Source organism: Chiloscyllium plagiosum, chromosome 5, assembly GCF_004010195.1.
Source record: "Chiloscyllium plagiosum isolate BGI_BamShark_2017 chromosome 5, ASM401019v2, whole genome shotgun sequence".
Classification (NCBI taxonomy): Eukaryota; Metazoa; Chordata; class Chondrichthyes; order Orectolobiformes; family Hemiscylliidae; genus Chiloscyllium; species Chiloscyllium plagiosum.
Genome location: NC_057714.1, coordinates 66,118,151 through 66,134,795, shown reverse-complemented (window position 1 = coordinate 66,134,795; position 16,645 = coordinate 66,118,151). Strand labels below are relative to the sequence as shown.

At 39.4% G+C, this 16,645-nt stretch overlaps 1 protein-coding gene and 1 long non-coding RNA gene across 4 annotated transcripts in view; one reads left to right on the top strand and one right to left on the bottom strand.

Annotated features, from left to right (window-relative positions):
• The window catches only part of LOC122549946 (zona pellucida-binding protein 1-like), a 72,226-nt gene that overhangs the window by 35,170 nt on the left and 20,411 nt on the right, over positions 1-16,645 (top strand). The window lies entirely within an intron of this gene.
• LOC122549948 overlaps positions 1,293-16,645 on the bottom strand; it is a 46,514-nt gene continuing 31,161 nt past the window's right edge. Inside the window, exon 3 of the long non-coding RNA XR_006311708.1 lies at positions 1,293-1,816. This is a non-coding gene — a long non-coding RNA (uncharacterized LOC122549948). The remainder of the gene's footprint in view (positions 1,817-16,645) is intronic.

Below are 16,645 nucleotides of genomic sequence, written 5' to 3'. Positions count from 1 at the left end.
TAGAAAGGCAAATTCTCCATCTGTGAGCTGCTGGCAGGAAGTAATTGCCTAGAGCAGGCATATTTGAGAATCCTGATTTAGATTTGCTCTGTCTTTTCCAGTTACTTAGAATAATGGTCATAAAAGTAGACACTTTTTGTGGACCCAAACTATCAAAATGCACTCCAAATGGCTGAATATTGTCTGGGAACTCCAGCCACACTTTAGTTCCATCTTTCATTGATGTCCCAAGGTGATCTTTCTTTCAGGCAGACAGAATCCAAGGCTCCATTATAGCAACTGAAAATATTAAACATTGAATTAAATATTTGCAGCATGGGAGTAACTTTACAAGAAGAACTACTAGATGTCGTCTTTATCTAAAACTTGGAAATACCTCATAAGTTTCACAAGGGCCTAAAAAATGCTGAAATGAAACACAGCAGGAACAGACTACAGAACAAAGGGATTTGATGGTCTTCATCCACAATCGCAAAACGCTAGCATCCAAATTTAGGTGATAGGGAAGGCAAAGGAATATTCTATCTGCTAGCTAATTTGCTATTACAGTATATAGGCACATATCCCTGTAAACACTTGGAGCCCAACCCCAAGGAGCCAAAGTCCCTTTAGTCTCAGCAGTGTGTCTGGGAGCAATGACCACTGCTGAAAATTCTCCCAATTGAGGGAATGTAGCAGTGAAGCCTGCCTTTGGAAGATGTGTGAGTTCTGGTAAGTCCCAGGGCTAGACAGGTAGCCAGTGTGGGTGAGGAAGGGTGCTTGGTGACGTTGGAGTTTGTTGTTGTGAGGCAGCCACTGCTACTTGGGGAATCTTCAATGAATGACAGTGTGTCTAATTATGATACACACCACCCTCCCATGTCTGGACTTTACCAGGTTGCCCACCCATATGCCAAGGTCCATCTACTGCTGGTAGAATGCCACTGGCTTAGAGAACAGGCCCTTAACTGGCCACTTAAGAATACAACTGATTTCTGAATTGAGGACTGCCCTTACTCAATGCTAAAAGAATGCCAAGATGGCAGAAAGGTAATAGGCATGAAACCCCCTAACCTATCTTGCCATTTTATAGGTTCCCATAGCCCCGTTTACCAATAACCCTCAGGGTTGGTAAAATTCAACTCCCCCGAGTAAGATTTTCAATAATAAATGCAGCCAAAAACCGTTTCACAGAAAACAAAGGAAACAAATACAGGGGAAAAGGTAAATCAAAAGAAATAAAGGCAAACAAAAGCTGATTTGTAACTAATTTCTCATCTTAATTTTATAATTAATGAACTCAAAGTGCCACATAACATATAAAAATTAACCCTTGTTTCTTTACACTAGATACAGATTTCCAACGCCGTTTCATTAAAAAAAATTGGAAAGTTGGGTACACAGACAACTTTACTGACCATTAATTTTAATGGATGGAAATTAACATACAATTATCTTTGAAGTGAAAACTGTACAATGATGTATATTGTGAAATATTGTTTAATTATGGTTTACACCTTGATAACCATGTGCTGACCTGCCACTGCTGTGCTGTCTACAGCAATCGATTAAGAGAATCAGACCATAATATTGATAAACTCAGGATAAAATTACAATTAATTTGAGATAATTATATAGGAATACAGCAAGTTACCAATGATGCACCCTAGTAGTACAATTTCACTTAAATCATTCCCAAAAGCAATTGAACTATCTTTGGAATGTATTTCTTGCATAATACATTAGCTTGGAAAGTTTTCATGGTAACAATCTTTCATTGATGTCCCAAGGTGATCTTTCTTTCAGGCAGACAGAATCCAAGGCTCCATTACAGCAACTGAAAATATTAAATATTGAATTAAATATTTGCAGCATGGGAGTAACTTTACAAGATGAACTACTAGATGTAGTTCTTATCTAAAACTTGGAAAAACAACCTCATAAGCTTCACAGGGGCCTAAAAAATGCTGAAATGAAACACAGCAGGAACAGACTACAGAACAAAGGGATTTGATGGTCTTCATCCACAATCGCAAAAAGCTAGCATCCAAATTTAGGTGATAGGGAAGGCAAAAGGAATATTGACTTTTATTTCAAAGGGAATAGCGCATAAAGGTAGGGAAGCTTTTCTAAAACTAGTCAGACTACAAGCACTAGTCAGACCACAGCTGGAATACTGTGAACAATTTTGCATCTCTAACCTAAGGAAAGATATACTGGCATTGAAGGCAGTCCAGAGTAGATACCAGGTGTGGAGGGACTTTCTTATGAGGAGAGGGTGAATAGATTGGGCCTGTATCTGTTGGAATATAGAAGAATGAGATAAGACTTTTTCAAAACATACAAGATTCTTAGAGAATTTGATAGGACAGATGTTGTTTTCCTTGAGTCTAGGACCAGAAATCATAATCTCAGAATCAAGGTTTGCATGTTTAAATCAGAGATTAGGAGGGATTTCTTTTCTCAGAAGGTAGTGAATGTGTGGAATTCTTTAGAAGATTCTTGAGGTTGAGTCACTATGTATATTTAAGGCTGAGGTGGACATACTTTTATTCAGTAAGGGACTCAAGGTTTATGGAGTTATGGCAAGAAAGAGGATTTGAGGATTATGATATCAGTCACAATCTCATTGAATGGCAGAGCAGACTTGATGGACTGAATGGCCTATTTTTGCTCCTATATCTAATGGTCTTATGCACTTACAGTATTGGAGTGGCTTAATAACTTAGGTAACAATGAAATTTTGGTCTACGTTTTGCAATCCAATATTCTAATTATATTCAATATTTCCAGTTCAATAAGGGAAACAAATACTCAGCTAAAATCTGTTTGGGAGGAATGACCAACATGTTAGTCAAAGAACTGTTCTAAATGTAATGTCTTAAAGGAAAAATGCCAGAATCTAAATAATAGAGTTCAAGATCAAGACACTGAGATGTGGTAAGAGATATGGCCATGGAAAGATTTGAACACCTGGATGAACATTTTAAATTTATGAAGCTGAGGTATTTGTTAGTGAAAGTGGAATGATGGATAAACGTTTTGAAAGATTGACAACAAAGAATTTGATGGCCTGAAGTTTATGAATGAGGCTTTTGTGGCAGATGTGATGAGATAGAAATGAAAAAGATGGTCTGCAAGAAAGTGTTTAAGAATAGGGGAAGGCATATTTTATTGTGGATAAATCTACAGCACAAGAAGTTGCATTAAAATGGAATTAACAAGAGTACAGGCCCAACATGTTCCATTTAGGATGAAATGTAGGAGCAACAGGGCCAGGGAAGCTTGGATGTCCAGGAATATTCACACTGAATATGAAGGAAAAGAGAGGCTTTTAAAAGGTTTATTGGTAGCAAATCAATGGAAACCCTGGTGGAGTATAGAAAGTACAAGAGAGATCTTAAGAAAGCAATTAGGAGAACAAAGAAAGTGCATGAAAAACCATTGTGGGTAAGACTGAGGAGAATCCCAAGCTATTTACAAGTGCATTAAGGGGAAGAGGAAATAGTAGGGACCAAGAGGGCAAATTGGGTTTGGAGCTGGTGGACATTGGCCTGGTATTAAATGAGTACTTCACATCAGTCTTTACTTTGGAGAAGGAGGATACAGGTGTAGAATTCGGGAATAAGGACTCTGAGGTTATTGAGTAGCTTGATATAGGGCAAGTGAAGGTATTAAATGTTTTGGAAGGCTTAAAAGTGAACAGATCCCCAGGTCCAGATGAATTGTAGAACATTCCTGATGAAGGGGTGCTGCCCGAAATGTTGATTTTCCTATTCCTCGGAAGCTGCCTGACCTGTAGTTTTTTTCCAGCACCACTCCAATCTTGACTCTGATCTCCAGCATTGGTAGTCCTCACTTTCACCCAGATGAGTTGTATCCCAGGCTCCTGTGGTAAATCAGGGAGACATTTACAAATTTTGACCCAAATTTTTAATATCTCTGTAGTCATAGGACAGCACTGAAGGACAGTTAATATGATTCCACTTCTCTAGAAGGGTAGAGATAAAATGGGGAATTATAGACCAGGGAGTTTCACACCAGTGATAAGGAAACAATTAGAGAAAATTTTGAAGGAGGGAATTGATCTCCATTTGTTGAGACAATGTTTGATCAGAGGGAGTCAGCTTGGCTTTGTCAGAAGTAGGTCAAGCCTAACCAAACTTGATTGAATGCTTTGAGGAGGTAACTAGGTGTGTAGATGAGGGTGGTGCAGTTGATATAGTTTATATTGACTTCAGCAAAGCCTTTAACAAATGATGCACTTTGGAAGCAGCAATTAGACAAGGCAGTACACAATGAATGTCAAAACACTAAGAACCTCAGAAGAACAGAGGGATCTTGTGGTACTTGTTCACAGATCCCTGAAGGTGGCAGGACAGGTAAATAGGGTAACTGAGAAGTCATATGGAACACTTGCCTTTATCAGTCATGGCATACATTAAAAGTGCAGAGAGGTTATTTTGATTAGTAACTGGAGTACTGTTCGCAGTTCTGGTCACCATATTATCATAAAGATGCCATTGCATTGAAGAGGATGGAAAGGAAATTCACAAGGATGTTTCCTGGGGTAGAGCAGTTTGACTATGAAGAGAGGATGGATCAGATTGAATAGGTGGATAGAAGAAAGAAGGGGATGTTGCTAGGTTGAGTGTAGGAGGCTGAGGCGTGACCTTATAGTGATTTATAAAATCATGAGGGACATGGATAGGATAAACAGACAAGGTCTTTTCCAATGGGGTGGGGGGAGTCCAAAACTAGAGGGCATAGGTTCAAGGTGAGAGGGGCAAGATATAAAACAAACCAAAGGGGCAACCTTTTCACACAGAGGATGGTGTATGTATGGAACAAGCTGCCATCGGAAGTGGTGAGGGCTGGTACAATTACAGCATTTAATGGGTATAAGAATAGGAAGGGTTTAGAGAATATGGGCCAAGTGCTGGCAAATGTGACTAGATTAGGTTAGGATATCTGGTCAGCATGGACGAGTTGCACCAACGGGTCTGTTTCCAAGCTGTATGTCTCAATGACTCCATGACCTGATTGAGGTGTATAAAATTATGAGGGACATGAACATAGCGGAAGGCAGTTTTTCCTCTTAGTTGAAGGGTTATGAACAAGGGGACATACTTTTAAGGTAAAAGGAAGGAAGTTTAGAGGTGGTTTGAGCAAACATTTTCACTCAGAGGGCAGTGGGGATCTGGAATGCACTGCCTGTGAGGGTGGTTGAGGTGGGAAACCTTAGAACTTTTTAAATGTACTTGGATGAGCACGTGAGACATCAAAACATTCAAGATTATGGGCCAAGTGCTGGAAAATGAGACTAGTGTAGATTTAAAATGGTTTGTGACTCATAGACCAAAAGCCTATTCTGATGGACAGTATTAAAAACATGGATGCAAGCAGCCCTTATGCAACAATGGTATGGATTGGCAGATTCAATTCAGAATTTAATAGGGCGATAGTGTTTGTGAATGGTGGTTCAGGCTGACACAGTGACCAGAAAAAGCAGGTGCATTTTTTATTGAGGGTATGGAACTGTGGACAGGCCAAAGATGGTGTCTTCAATTGTTTACTTGGCAAAAATCACAGCACACTCAAGATTGATTGTCAGATAAGCATTCTGATAGCACAGATCCAGTTTCAGGGTTGAGTGTGGAGTGAATGGAGTGTATATGGAAGCGGACAGATGAATACAGACATTTTAGCCAAGTAACAGCATCTATGTGACGTACCAGGAGCAGTGATGTCTTTCTGTAACTTTATAGGGCATTGATAAGACCAGACCCAAAGTATTTTAAGCAGTTGTTTTGGTCTCCTTATCTGAGAAAGGATATTCTGGTTATTGAAACAATGCAAATAATCTTTACCACACTGATTCCTGGAAAGTCAGAACTGATGTGTGCAGAGAAACTGGATTGATTAGGATTATATTCAGCAGAGTTTAGAAGAATGAGGCGGAATATCATTGAAACCTGTAAAATTCTAAAAGGACTAGACAGGATAGATATAGGAAGGCTGTTCTCAATAATCAGGGAGGTCATAATTTAGGGATAAAGGGTAGGCCATTTAGAACTGTGATGAGGAATTTCTTCACACAGACAGTGGTGAGTCTGTGGAATTCTCTGCCACAGTAAACTACTGAAATCAAAAAATTGAAAATGTTCAAGAAGTTGTAGGTATAGTTCTTAGGACTAAAGGCTTCAAAGGATATGAGGAGGAAGCTTGAACAAGATACTGAGTTGGATGATCAGTCATGATCAATTGGATAGGAGAGGAGACACAAAGTGCTGAATGGCCTATTCCTGCCCCTATTTACTATGTTTGTGTGTAAAAGAGGAGGGGAAATGAATGGATTCTTCAATAATTCACTGTGGCAATACAAGTGATAGCAAGAGAAGCCATTACTAAGATGCTCAATTATGATGAGCTAGAGTCAAAAAGTGTGGTGCTGGAAAAGCACAGCCGGTCACATCCTGATGAAGAGTTTACGCTTAAAACGTCGACTCTCCTACTCCTTGGATGCTGTCTGACCTGCTGTGTTTTTCCAGCACCACATGTTTTGACTCTGATCTCCAACATCTGCAGTCCTCAGTTTATCCCAGTATGGTTAGCAAGGCAAAATCCAAGTCAAATGAGCATGGCCACATTGAGCTGAAAATTGATGAATCACCGAAGGAGCTGGCATGATATATTGTGGAAGGGGAAGGAGTACGGTTCATGTATCACTGTCATGGACAGAGACTGTCACTCTCAACTTGCTTAGAACCATTTTCAAAACTTATTTGGATTCAAGCTGGAGGTTATAGCAATGAATGGCATGATCTGGGGGCAACACATTGTGTCAAGAAAAGCCTTAAGACAGCAACTACCCTCTTCTCTAGATATTTAGTTCATATCTTTTGTGTTTGACACTTCTGTCATTCAAAAGTTACAGGAAATGCTGGAAATCAAGAAATAAACTTTCAGTGCAATTTACTGAAATAAAGGGTCGAATGCAAGACTAAGACAAATTTCCAGTTATCATTGAAGGCTATATTCCATAAGTTGAGTTACGTGAAAAATAATAATATAAGAATATATTTAAAAACAGCTTTTTTATTAAACTATATTCAATGCATCATTGATAAGGCATGAATTGCAAAAACAAGGAAAATCAGAGGTTTCTTTAACAAGTATTAAGCTGGAATCATGTGATCTTTCCTTACTTTGTGTAGAAGACTACAGGTTGCTGCATTTGTCTGCATTATTTTCTCCTTTCATAACCTATCGATTCAGCTGAATATGTAATATATTTTATGCTGCTGTAAAAGTGTGTAAGAAAACTTGAAATTTATATTTATGGTTTTATGGCATTGCCACACCTGAAAGGATGCTGAAACTTTTAGATTTATCAATTTTTATGCCAGTGGCACATTAATGTTTTGAATCATCCTCCAACCTATGAATTTGCTTTGGGTTTTTTTCTGCTGAACAGAGGAAAAGACTGGAAGGAGTCATAAATGTTACTTACCATAAAGTGACATTTGTTTCCTTTGAAAATGTGGTGAACATAACCAAAAGACGAAATTCTTGGTTAACTCCTGTACTTTCGTGTTAAAAATTTGCAGGTTTGCTTAGTGTCAATCCTGTGAGGGTTCCTTCCCAGCAAAATTATGAGGCAATATATACCTGCAGTTGAAAAACTCAATGGATTGATGAGCCCATTCTGAACAATACCAATTGTATCCGGGTAAATGGCTAATAGGTTTGCAATTTTTTCGGGTACGTATGTCAGTGCTTGAGAATGGAATGCTTCTCCATTTTTGGCACTAGTGTCAGTAAGAATACCTTTAACTCTTGTTTTCACCTCCTCATTCTACACACCATGAATGTGACTGTACTTAAAACTCTGCTGTCTGTATCGTAACTCTCACAAAAGGTAATTCAAAAGCACAAAATCCAGCAGGTAGCCTTTCCACTGCCGACATGCCAACTCCTGATCTCTCTGAAATTTTACAGGATCTGGGAAGGCTTTGGATATTGGACTACTGAACCCCTTAAGTGACTGAATAATGGTCAGCATGGTCTGGCAGTTTAGCTCCATGTGCTGGAGTCAGGCAAGTTGGCCCTGAGTTGTGGGGGGGGAAAGAGCTGCGAGGGAGTGGTTGCACAGTGACTCGTATCTTGCAGGTTAACTCATGCCCATTGGAAACATTCACCAGCAAATTCACCTCCCCTTACCCCACGCTTCCCCTGGCCTCTTGAACTCTGGCTCTATCCCCTTTTGCCAAGACCCTCAACCTCAAACATATCAGGGCTCTGCAGCATGGTGGGATTATCTGCAGTCCAAGCAGTAACCACTACTCCCACTGGCTCTGCTACTACAGCTAACTGTACAGTAGGGCTGGAAGTCTCATGTTCAAGCAACTAACATTGCTCCAAGCATTAAAATGCTGTGAAATCATCATCAGGAACATGGATGGGTTCTCCCCATCCAGCCTTTTAGCCAAGGGGTAGAAATCAGAGCGAGCACCCCATAAAATCCACATCAAGGTTCCATACAGGCACAGAGTTATAAGCTTGTACACCAAGAACAAAGGCCCTTCAGCCCACCGAGTCCATGTTGGTCATCAAGCATCTATCTATTCTAATTCTATTTTCCTGCACTTGGCCTGCAGCCTTGTATGTTATGAGGTTTAAAGTGCTCATCTAAATACTTCCTAAATTTCTTAATGTTTCCTGCCCCTAGTATCCACTTAGGCAGTAATTACAGATATCCATCATAGAAAGGATGTTGTGAAACTTGATGGGGTTCAGAAAAGAGTTACGAGAATGTTCCCAGGGTTGGAGGGAGAGGCTGAATAGGGTGGGGCTGTTTTCCCTGGAGCGCCGGAGGCTGAGGGGTGACCTCATAGAAGTTTATGAAATCATGAGGGGCCATGGATAGGATGAATAGACAAGGTCTTTTCACTGGGGTGGGGGGGAGTCCAGAACTAGAGGGCATAGGTTTAGGGTGAGGGGGTGAAGATATAAAACTGACCTAAGGGGCAACTTTGTCACACAGAGGGTGGTACGTGTATGGAATGAGCTGCCAGAGAAAGTGGTGGCGGTTAGTACAATTACAAATTTAAAAGGCATCTGGGTGGGTATATGAACAGGAGGAGTTTAGAGGGATACAGGCCAAGCGCTGGCAAATCGGACTAGATTAATTTAGGATATCTGGTCAAGGTGGATGAGTTGGATCACAGGGTCTATTTGTGTGCTGTACAAGACCCTTCCCCTCCCAACCACTGGGTAAAAACAATTCTATTAAATCCCTTCTAAATTTCCACCTCCTTTCCTTAAAACTGTGTGTCAGTTCATTGACCCCTCTATTAAGAAAAACAAATTCTCCCTATCTAAGCCCCTCATAATTTTGAGGGTCAATTATATCTCCCCTCAACCCTCTCTGCTCCAAGTTTAAATACCCCATCCTATCTAGTCTCTCTTCAGAACTGAATAAACTCCAGCCCAATTGTCCCTCTTCATAGCTAAATCAAGTCCAGCATATCTAGTCTCTCTTCATAGACCAGGCAACATCCTGGTGATCCTCCTCTGCACCCTCTCTAGTGCAATCATATCCTTCCTAATATTGTGGTGAGAAGAACTGTTCACAGTATTCCAGTTATGGTCTAACTAACATTATATGGAACTCCATTATAATCTCCTTCCTCTTGTATTCAATGCCTTGACTAATAAAGACAAATATCCACTGTATTTTCTTAACCACCTTGTCTACCTGTCTTGCTGCCATTAAGGAACTGTGGACATGCACACCAAGGTCCTTCTGATCCTCTAAACTACTGTTAAGACACAGAGGTGAACTCATGTTAATTAAACCAAACACCCAGAAAAACACATCTTGCCTCATAAACTGTTAAAATATGAGAGCCAGAGAACTCCCAAATTTCACTTTTACTATAAAAGTGAACATTAAACAATTATTCCCAATTCTAACCCCCCCCCCCCCCTTTCTCTTACTGCTTATTACCTGCCTCCAACGTTATAACAATATGCTGTTCCAATAAGACATTTATTAAAATTACATCAACTTAATTTCAAAAACCACACAGCCTCTGTCACCTTATGTGACTTCACACTTCTGGCTGCTGAATTCCCTGGGTCATCTTCTTTTTACTGTGAGTATGTTTCATATGGAGTGTTAGAGTGTTTTCTAATTTCTTGGATAGCAAGATGTTAGGTCTCCAGGTGTTTCTGTCTCGATGGCAGTTGGTCTCGCTGTCCAATTTTCATAAAGTCCTCATATTATATCCCCCTCAATATCAGATCATCTCATTGGCAAAACAATATATTCAAACTCAATTGGGCTTTAGCATCCTGGGACATAATTTAAACTGATTAGTTAAATTCGAATTATTGTCAAAACAACAACCAACTCAGGTATCCTTTTCACAGCCAAATTTTACATATTTTCAATTTTCTAGTACACTCTGAGACTGCCGTTTATTCATATCACAGGTGCTTGCAAGCTCTCAGTTCAGAACAGCATTCACTCTTAGACAGACAGCGTATGCCTTCAACTTCGTAACACCTCCCCCCTTAAGACAAAATGAGCCATCATAATGAAAAGATGGCTTCATTTCTTTTTCTAATTCTGAATCCCATTACAATGAAATAGATAAGCCATTAATCTAAGTTATACCAATGTTATATATGTAAGCAGAAATTAATATGAAATCTGTCAAATCTTAGCTACACCTTTTCCTTAAGTCCATGATAATGCATCTGCTATCATACTTTTACAATGTGCAAAATGTATAATTTGTAAGTTAAAAGTCTATAACATAAGACTTCAACAAAATAGTGTCATATTTTTGTCTTTAAATCTTTCCAAGAATGTAAAAGGATTGTGGTCAGTGTACACAACCGTCACATATTGTTCATCACATAAACATTAAAATGTTGTAAGACCAGAACCAAACTCAATGGTTCTTTTTTGATGGTGGAGTATTTTCTTTGGTGGATGTTGAGTTTCTTTGAAAACTAGCTAATTGACTGTTCAGTTCCATCATCATCTTCCTGTAGCATTACAGCTCCAGTTTCTATATCACTAGCATCGATTGCAACTTTGAAGGGTTTCAAAAAATTTGGTTTAGCTAAAACTGGTGCGGTGGCAAATACTGCTTTTAAATTCTCAAATGCTGACTGGCATAGCTCTGTTCACTCATAATTTGTGTTCTTCTTTAGTAAATCTATTAGCAGTGCCACCACATTGCTGAAGTTTCCAACAAATTTCTGGTAGAATTAGCTTGGACCCAAACATCGAAGCACCTCTTTCTTCAAGGAAGGTCATGGAAATTCCTCAATGGCAATCGTCTTCGCATTCCATGGAGTCAACCTTCCTCGACTGATATTGTCTTAAGAATATCACCTCTGCATTCTCGAATTCTGTTTTCTTTAAGTTCATTACCAGTTTTGCTTCTCATAATTGTTCAAAGAGCTCCACCAACTATACCATGTGATCTTTCCATGACTCACTAAAGATCACAACATCATCCAGATAATCTGCACAATTTGTTAATCTGGCCACAACTTTATTTATGATTCTTTGGAATGTGGCTGATGCATTCTTTATTCCAAAGGGCATCCCTTTGAATTGATATAGCCCATTTGGGGTTACAAAGGCAGAAACTTTCACTTTCTCTGATAAAGGTACCTACCAATAACCAAACAGTGAATCCAACTTTGTGATGTAAGTGGCTTGTCTAACTTTGTGTATACAGTCCTTCAATCTTGGTATAGGATAGGAATTCAATTTTGTTACGGCATTGACCTTCCGATAGTCCATACAAAATCATTGAGTCCCATCGGGTTTGGGAACTAACACAATTGGTGAACTCCACTAACTCTGACTCGATTTGATGATATCTTCATTGAGCATCGCATCTACTTCCTTGTGGACCTGTGCGGCTTTGAGAGGATAAAGCCAGTAGGAGTGTTGTTTTATCGGAACAGCATTCTCTACTTCCACCTCATGCAGAATAGTATTAGTCCTCCCTATCTTATTCCTGCATATGTCCTCATTCTGCTGCAACAAACCTTTCAACTTGGTTCTTTGCTCCTGAGACAGAAAACTCACTAACCTACCTCACTCCTCAAAGACTTCCTCATTATTTAATGTATTTTGAGGCACATCAAATTCCATGACATCTGGATTTGATTTCTCACTCTGTGGGGCAGTAACTAACACCTCTTTCTCCAGTTTCTTGAATCTATTACAGTAAGGTTTCAACAATATTCACATGACATGACCGATACAATTTGTTTTCTATCCGGCATCTTTAACAGATAGTTTACCTGACTCAACTTTTTTTTCAAACCTGGGTACTCCTGCTAACAATACTAATACATCATCCCCATGGGAAAATGTCTGAATTTTAGAGTTTTTATCTGCCACCTGCTTCATTCTATGTTGTGCCCCCTTCAGGTGCTGTTTAGCTAACTCACTTACCTGATTTAATCTATCCCTTGCCTCAGATACATTGTGCAAGTGTGAGATCTTTGACTCTGGACCTATCAATTTTTCTTCAATTAATTTCAAAAGCCCTCTTACATCATGTCCAAATATTAACTCAAAAGGAGTAAACTAAGTAGAATAATTTGGGGCATCTCTAATAGCAAACAATATGAATGGGACACCTTTATCCCAATAATTTGGGTTATCCTGACAGTACACTCTTAACATGGCCTTCAGAGTCTGATGTCACCTTTCCAAAGCTCCCTGGGATTCAGGACGATACACACTTGATTTAAAGTACTGTATGCCTAAGCTACCCATGACTTCCTTATACAGCCTAGCAGTAAAATTAGAGTTTTGAGAAGATTTGTAGCTCAGGTTGAGGTTCTGGATGTAGGTTTGCTCACTGAGCTGGAAGGTTCAGTTTCAGATGCTTCATCACCATACTAGGTAACATCACCAGTGAGCCTCCTCTCCGTCCCTTTTTCCTCTAACATGGATCTTCTTTCCCTTTCTTTATCTTCTAACTCCATTTGCCTCAATTGCAATTCAGGTTTTTCAAACTCTACTGCACCTGTCTGTTTCTCTGAAAAGTTTGTCCTTCCTCTGTCTTTCTAAACTTTCTTGGTAAATTTAGGAAGCATCTTCAAACCCCAGAACCTCTTCAGTAATCTTAAGAGCCATTTTCCTCATTTTTAATTTGACCAACCACAAGTAACCAAAATTAAACAAATTTTCTCACCTACGTTTTATTTAAGGATCTAAGACACTAATCGACAAGTGTTTAAATCTTCTAGGATATTTTGTACCCCAAATCTGTTCAATTATGTCCAAATCTCAGACTGGGTCTATCTAAACCTGTCCAAATCTCAGACTGGATCTATCTAAACCTGTCCAAATTTACCCAGATCTCAGACCCAAGCCCCCAAACTGTTATGACATGGAGAGGAACCCTTCTGTTAATTAAACCAAGCACTCAGAAAATCTCAACTCACCTCGTAATCTGTTAAAATATGAGTGGCAGAGAACTCCAAAATTTCACTTTTAAAGAAAATAACATTACTTTTTTTTACTCTAGAGCTGAACATTAAACACCTATCCACAAATCTAAGCCCCCTTTCCCTTAACTGTTTGTTACTTGCCTCCAACTCTATAACAATATGCTGTTCCAATAAGACACTTATTAAAATTACAAAACCACACAGCTACTGTCAACGTCTGTGACTTCATTCTTCCGGCTGCTGAATTCCCTGGGTCATCTTTCTTTTTACTGCGAGTATGTTTCATATGAAATGGTACCTTTGATAGAGACTGTTTTCTAATTTCTTGGAGAACAAGATGTTAGATCTCCAGGCATTTCTGTCTCGATGGCAGTTGCTCTCTCTGACCAATTTTCAAAAGGTCTGCATTTTATACCCCTCTCAACATCGGATCATCTCATTGGTTTGATGTTGGCAAAACAATATATTCAAACTCAATTGGGTTTTAGTATCCTGGGTCATAATTTAATCTTAAAAATGTGTTGCTGGAAAAGCGCAGTAGGTCAGGCAGCATCAAAGGAGAAGGAGAATCGGCGTTTCGGGCATAAGCCCTTCTTCAAGAAGGGCTTATGCCCGCATCGAGACAGAAATGCCTGGAGATCTAACATCTTGTTCTCCAAGAAATTAGAAAACAGTCTCTATCAAAGGTACCATTTCATATGAAACATACTCGCAGTAAAAAGAAAGATGACCCAGGGAATTCAGCAGCCGGAAGAATGAAGTCACAGAAGTTGACAGTAGCTGTGTGGTTTTGTAATTTTAATAAGTGTCTTATTGGAACAGCATATTGTTATAGAGTTGGAGGCAAGTAACAAACAGTTAAGGGAAAGGGGGCTTAGATTTGTGGATAGGTGTTTAATGTTCAGCTCTAGAGTAAAAAAAATTAATGTTATTTTCTTTAAAAGTGAAATTTTGGAGTTCTCTGCCACTCATATTTTAACAGATTACGAGGTGAGTTGAGATTTTCTGAGTGCTTGGTTTAATTAACAGAAGGGTTCCTCTCCATGTTCCTCTCTTGAAGAAGGGCTTATGCCTGAAACGTCGAATCTCCTTCTCCTTTGATGCTGCCTGACCTGCTGCACTTTTCCAGCAACACATTTTTAAGCTCTGATCTCCAGCATCTGCAGTCCTCACTTTCTCCTCATAATTTAATCTGATTGGTTAAATTGAAATTGTTGTCAAAACAGCAACCAACTCAGGTATCCCTTTCACAGCCAAATGTTGCATATTTTCAATTTTCCAGTACAGTCTGGGACTATCATCTAGTCATATATACAGGTGCCTGTAAGCTCGCAGTTCAGATCAGCATTCACTCGCATTCACTCTCTCCTAAAGGTACAGTACATGCCTTCAGCTTCATAACAACTATCTAGAATCCTACAATTCATCATGTTGTCCCTTGCTCTGTTAGTCCTCCCAAAACGCCTCGCTTCATACTTTGAGAATTAAATTTCATTTGTTATTGCTCTGCCCATCTGACCAGAACATCTATATCATCCTGTAATCTATAGCTTTCCACCTCACTATTTACCACACTATCAATTTTCATAGCAAGCTTTCTGATCATACCTCCTACATTCATGTGTACATCGTTAATATACACCACAAACAGTAAGGGAGCCAGCAAAGTAGTGTGGTACACTACTAGACACAGACTTCCAGATATAAAACCACCCTTAGACCATCATCCTCTTTTTGTGTTGCCACTAAGCCAATTCTGGTCCATTACAGTATGTTTATTAACTTGTATTAGTTTTGAGTTAAGCAATCCTCAATTTCAAAATTCTGATAATTGTTTCCAAATCTTTCCACTACCTCTATGACTTGTACCCCATTCCTCCACCTCTTCATGTCTGTAATCTCCTCTAGCCTGGCATACCTCCAAGTTATCTGTGCTGTTCCTGTTCTGGACTCTTTATGAACTTTGATTTTAATAGTGCAACCAATGGAAGTTATACCTTCTTAAATGATTCCTAAATTTATCTACTGTCTTTGCTCTTTGACGATTTTCTTTAAAATGTGGCCAAGTTGTCTGTCTTTTTTGTATTAGATCTTAAAACATAGGAGCAGAAATTAGGCCATTCAGCACATCGAGTCTGCTCCACCATTCAATCATTGTTGATAGGCTTTTCAACCCCGTTTTCCCACTTTCTACCCATAATGTTTGATCCTGTTGGCAATCAAGAAATTACCTATCTCTGTTTTAAATATACTCAATAACCTGGCCTCCACAGCCTTCTGTGGCAATGAATTCTACAGATTCACCACTCTCTGGCTAAAGAAGTATCTCTTTATCTCCATTCTAAAGATCTTCCCTTTGCTCGAAGGCTACATCTTCAAGTCCTCGTCTCTCCTGCCAATGGAAGCATCTTTCCAACCTCCATTCTGTCCAGGTTGTTCACTATTCTGAAAGTTTCAATCAGATCCCCTCTCATCCTTCCAAACTCCATCAAGTATAATCCCAGAGTCCTCAAACATTCCTCATACATTAAGCCTTTCATTCTCGGGATCATTCTTGTGAATCTCCTCTGGACCCACTCCAGGGTCAGTACATCCTCCCTGAAATATGGGGTCCAAAATTGCTCACAATACTTTAAATGTGATCTGAACAAAGTGTTATAAAGCCTCAGAAGTACATCCCTCCTTTTATATTCTAGTCCTCTCAAGATGAATGACAACATTGTATTTGCCTTCCTAACTACTGACTCAACCTGCAAGTTTACCTTAAGAGAAACCTTGACTAGGCCTCTCAAGTCCCTTTGCACTTCAGGTTTCCATATTTTCTCCCCATTTACAAAATAGTCTATGCCTCTATTCTTCCTACCAAAGTGCATGACCTCACACTTTCACACATTGTATTTCATCTGCCACATCTTTTCCCACTCTCCTAACTTATTTAAATCTTTCCGCAGCCTCCTCACTTCTTCTATAGTACCTGCCCCTCCACTATCTTTGTATCATCTGCAAATCTAGCCAGAATGCCCTCAATTCCTTCATCATTCTCTCATAGTATGTGAACACAGCTGGCAAGGATGGAATCTTATTGTTTGTCCCTCATTGCCTTTGATAATATGGTGGTGTATTGTTTTCTTTAACCATTGGAGAACTGGTGGTGTAGTTACTCTTG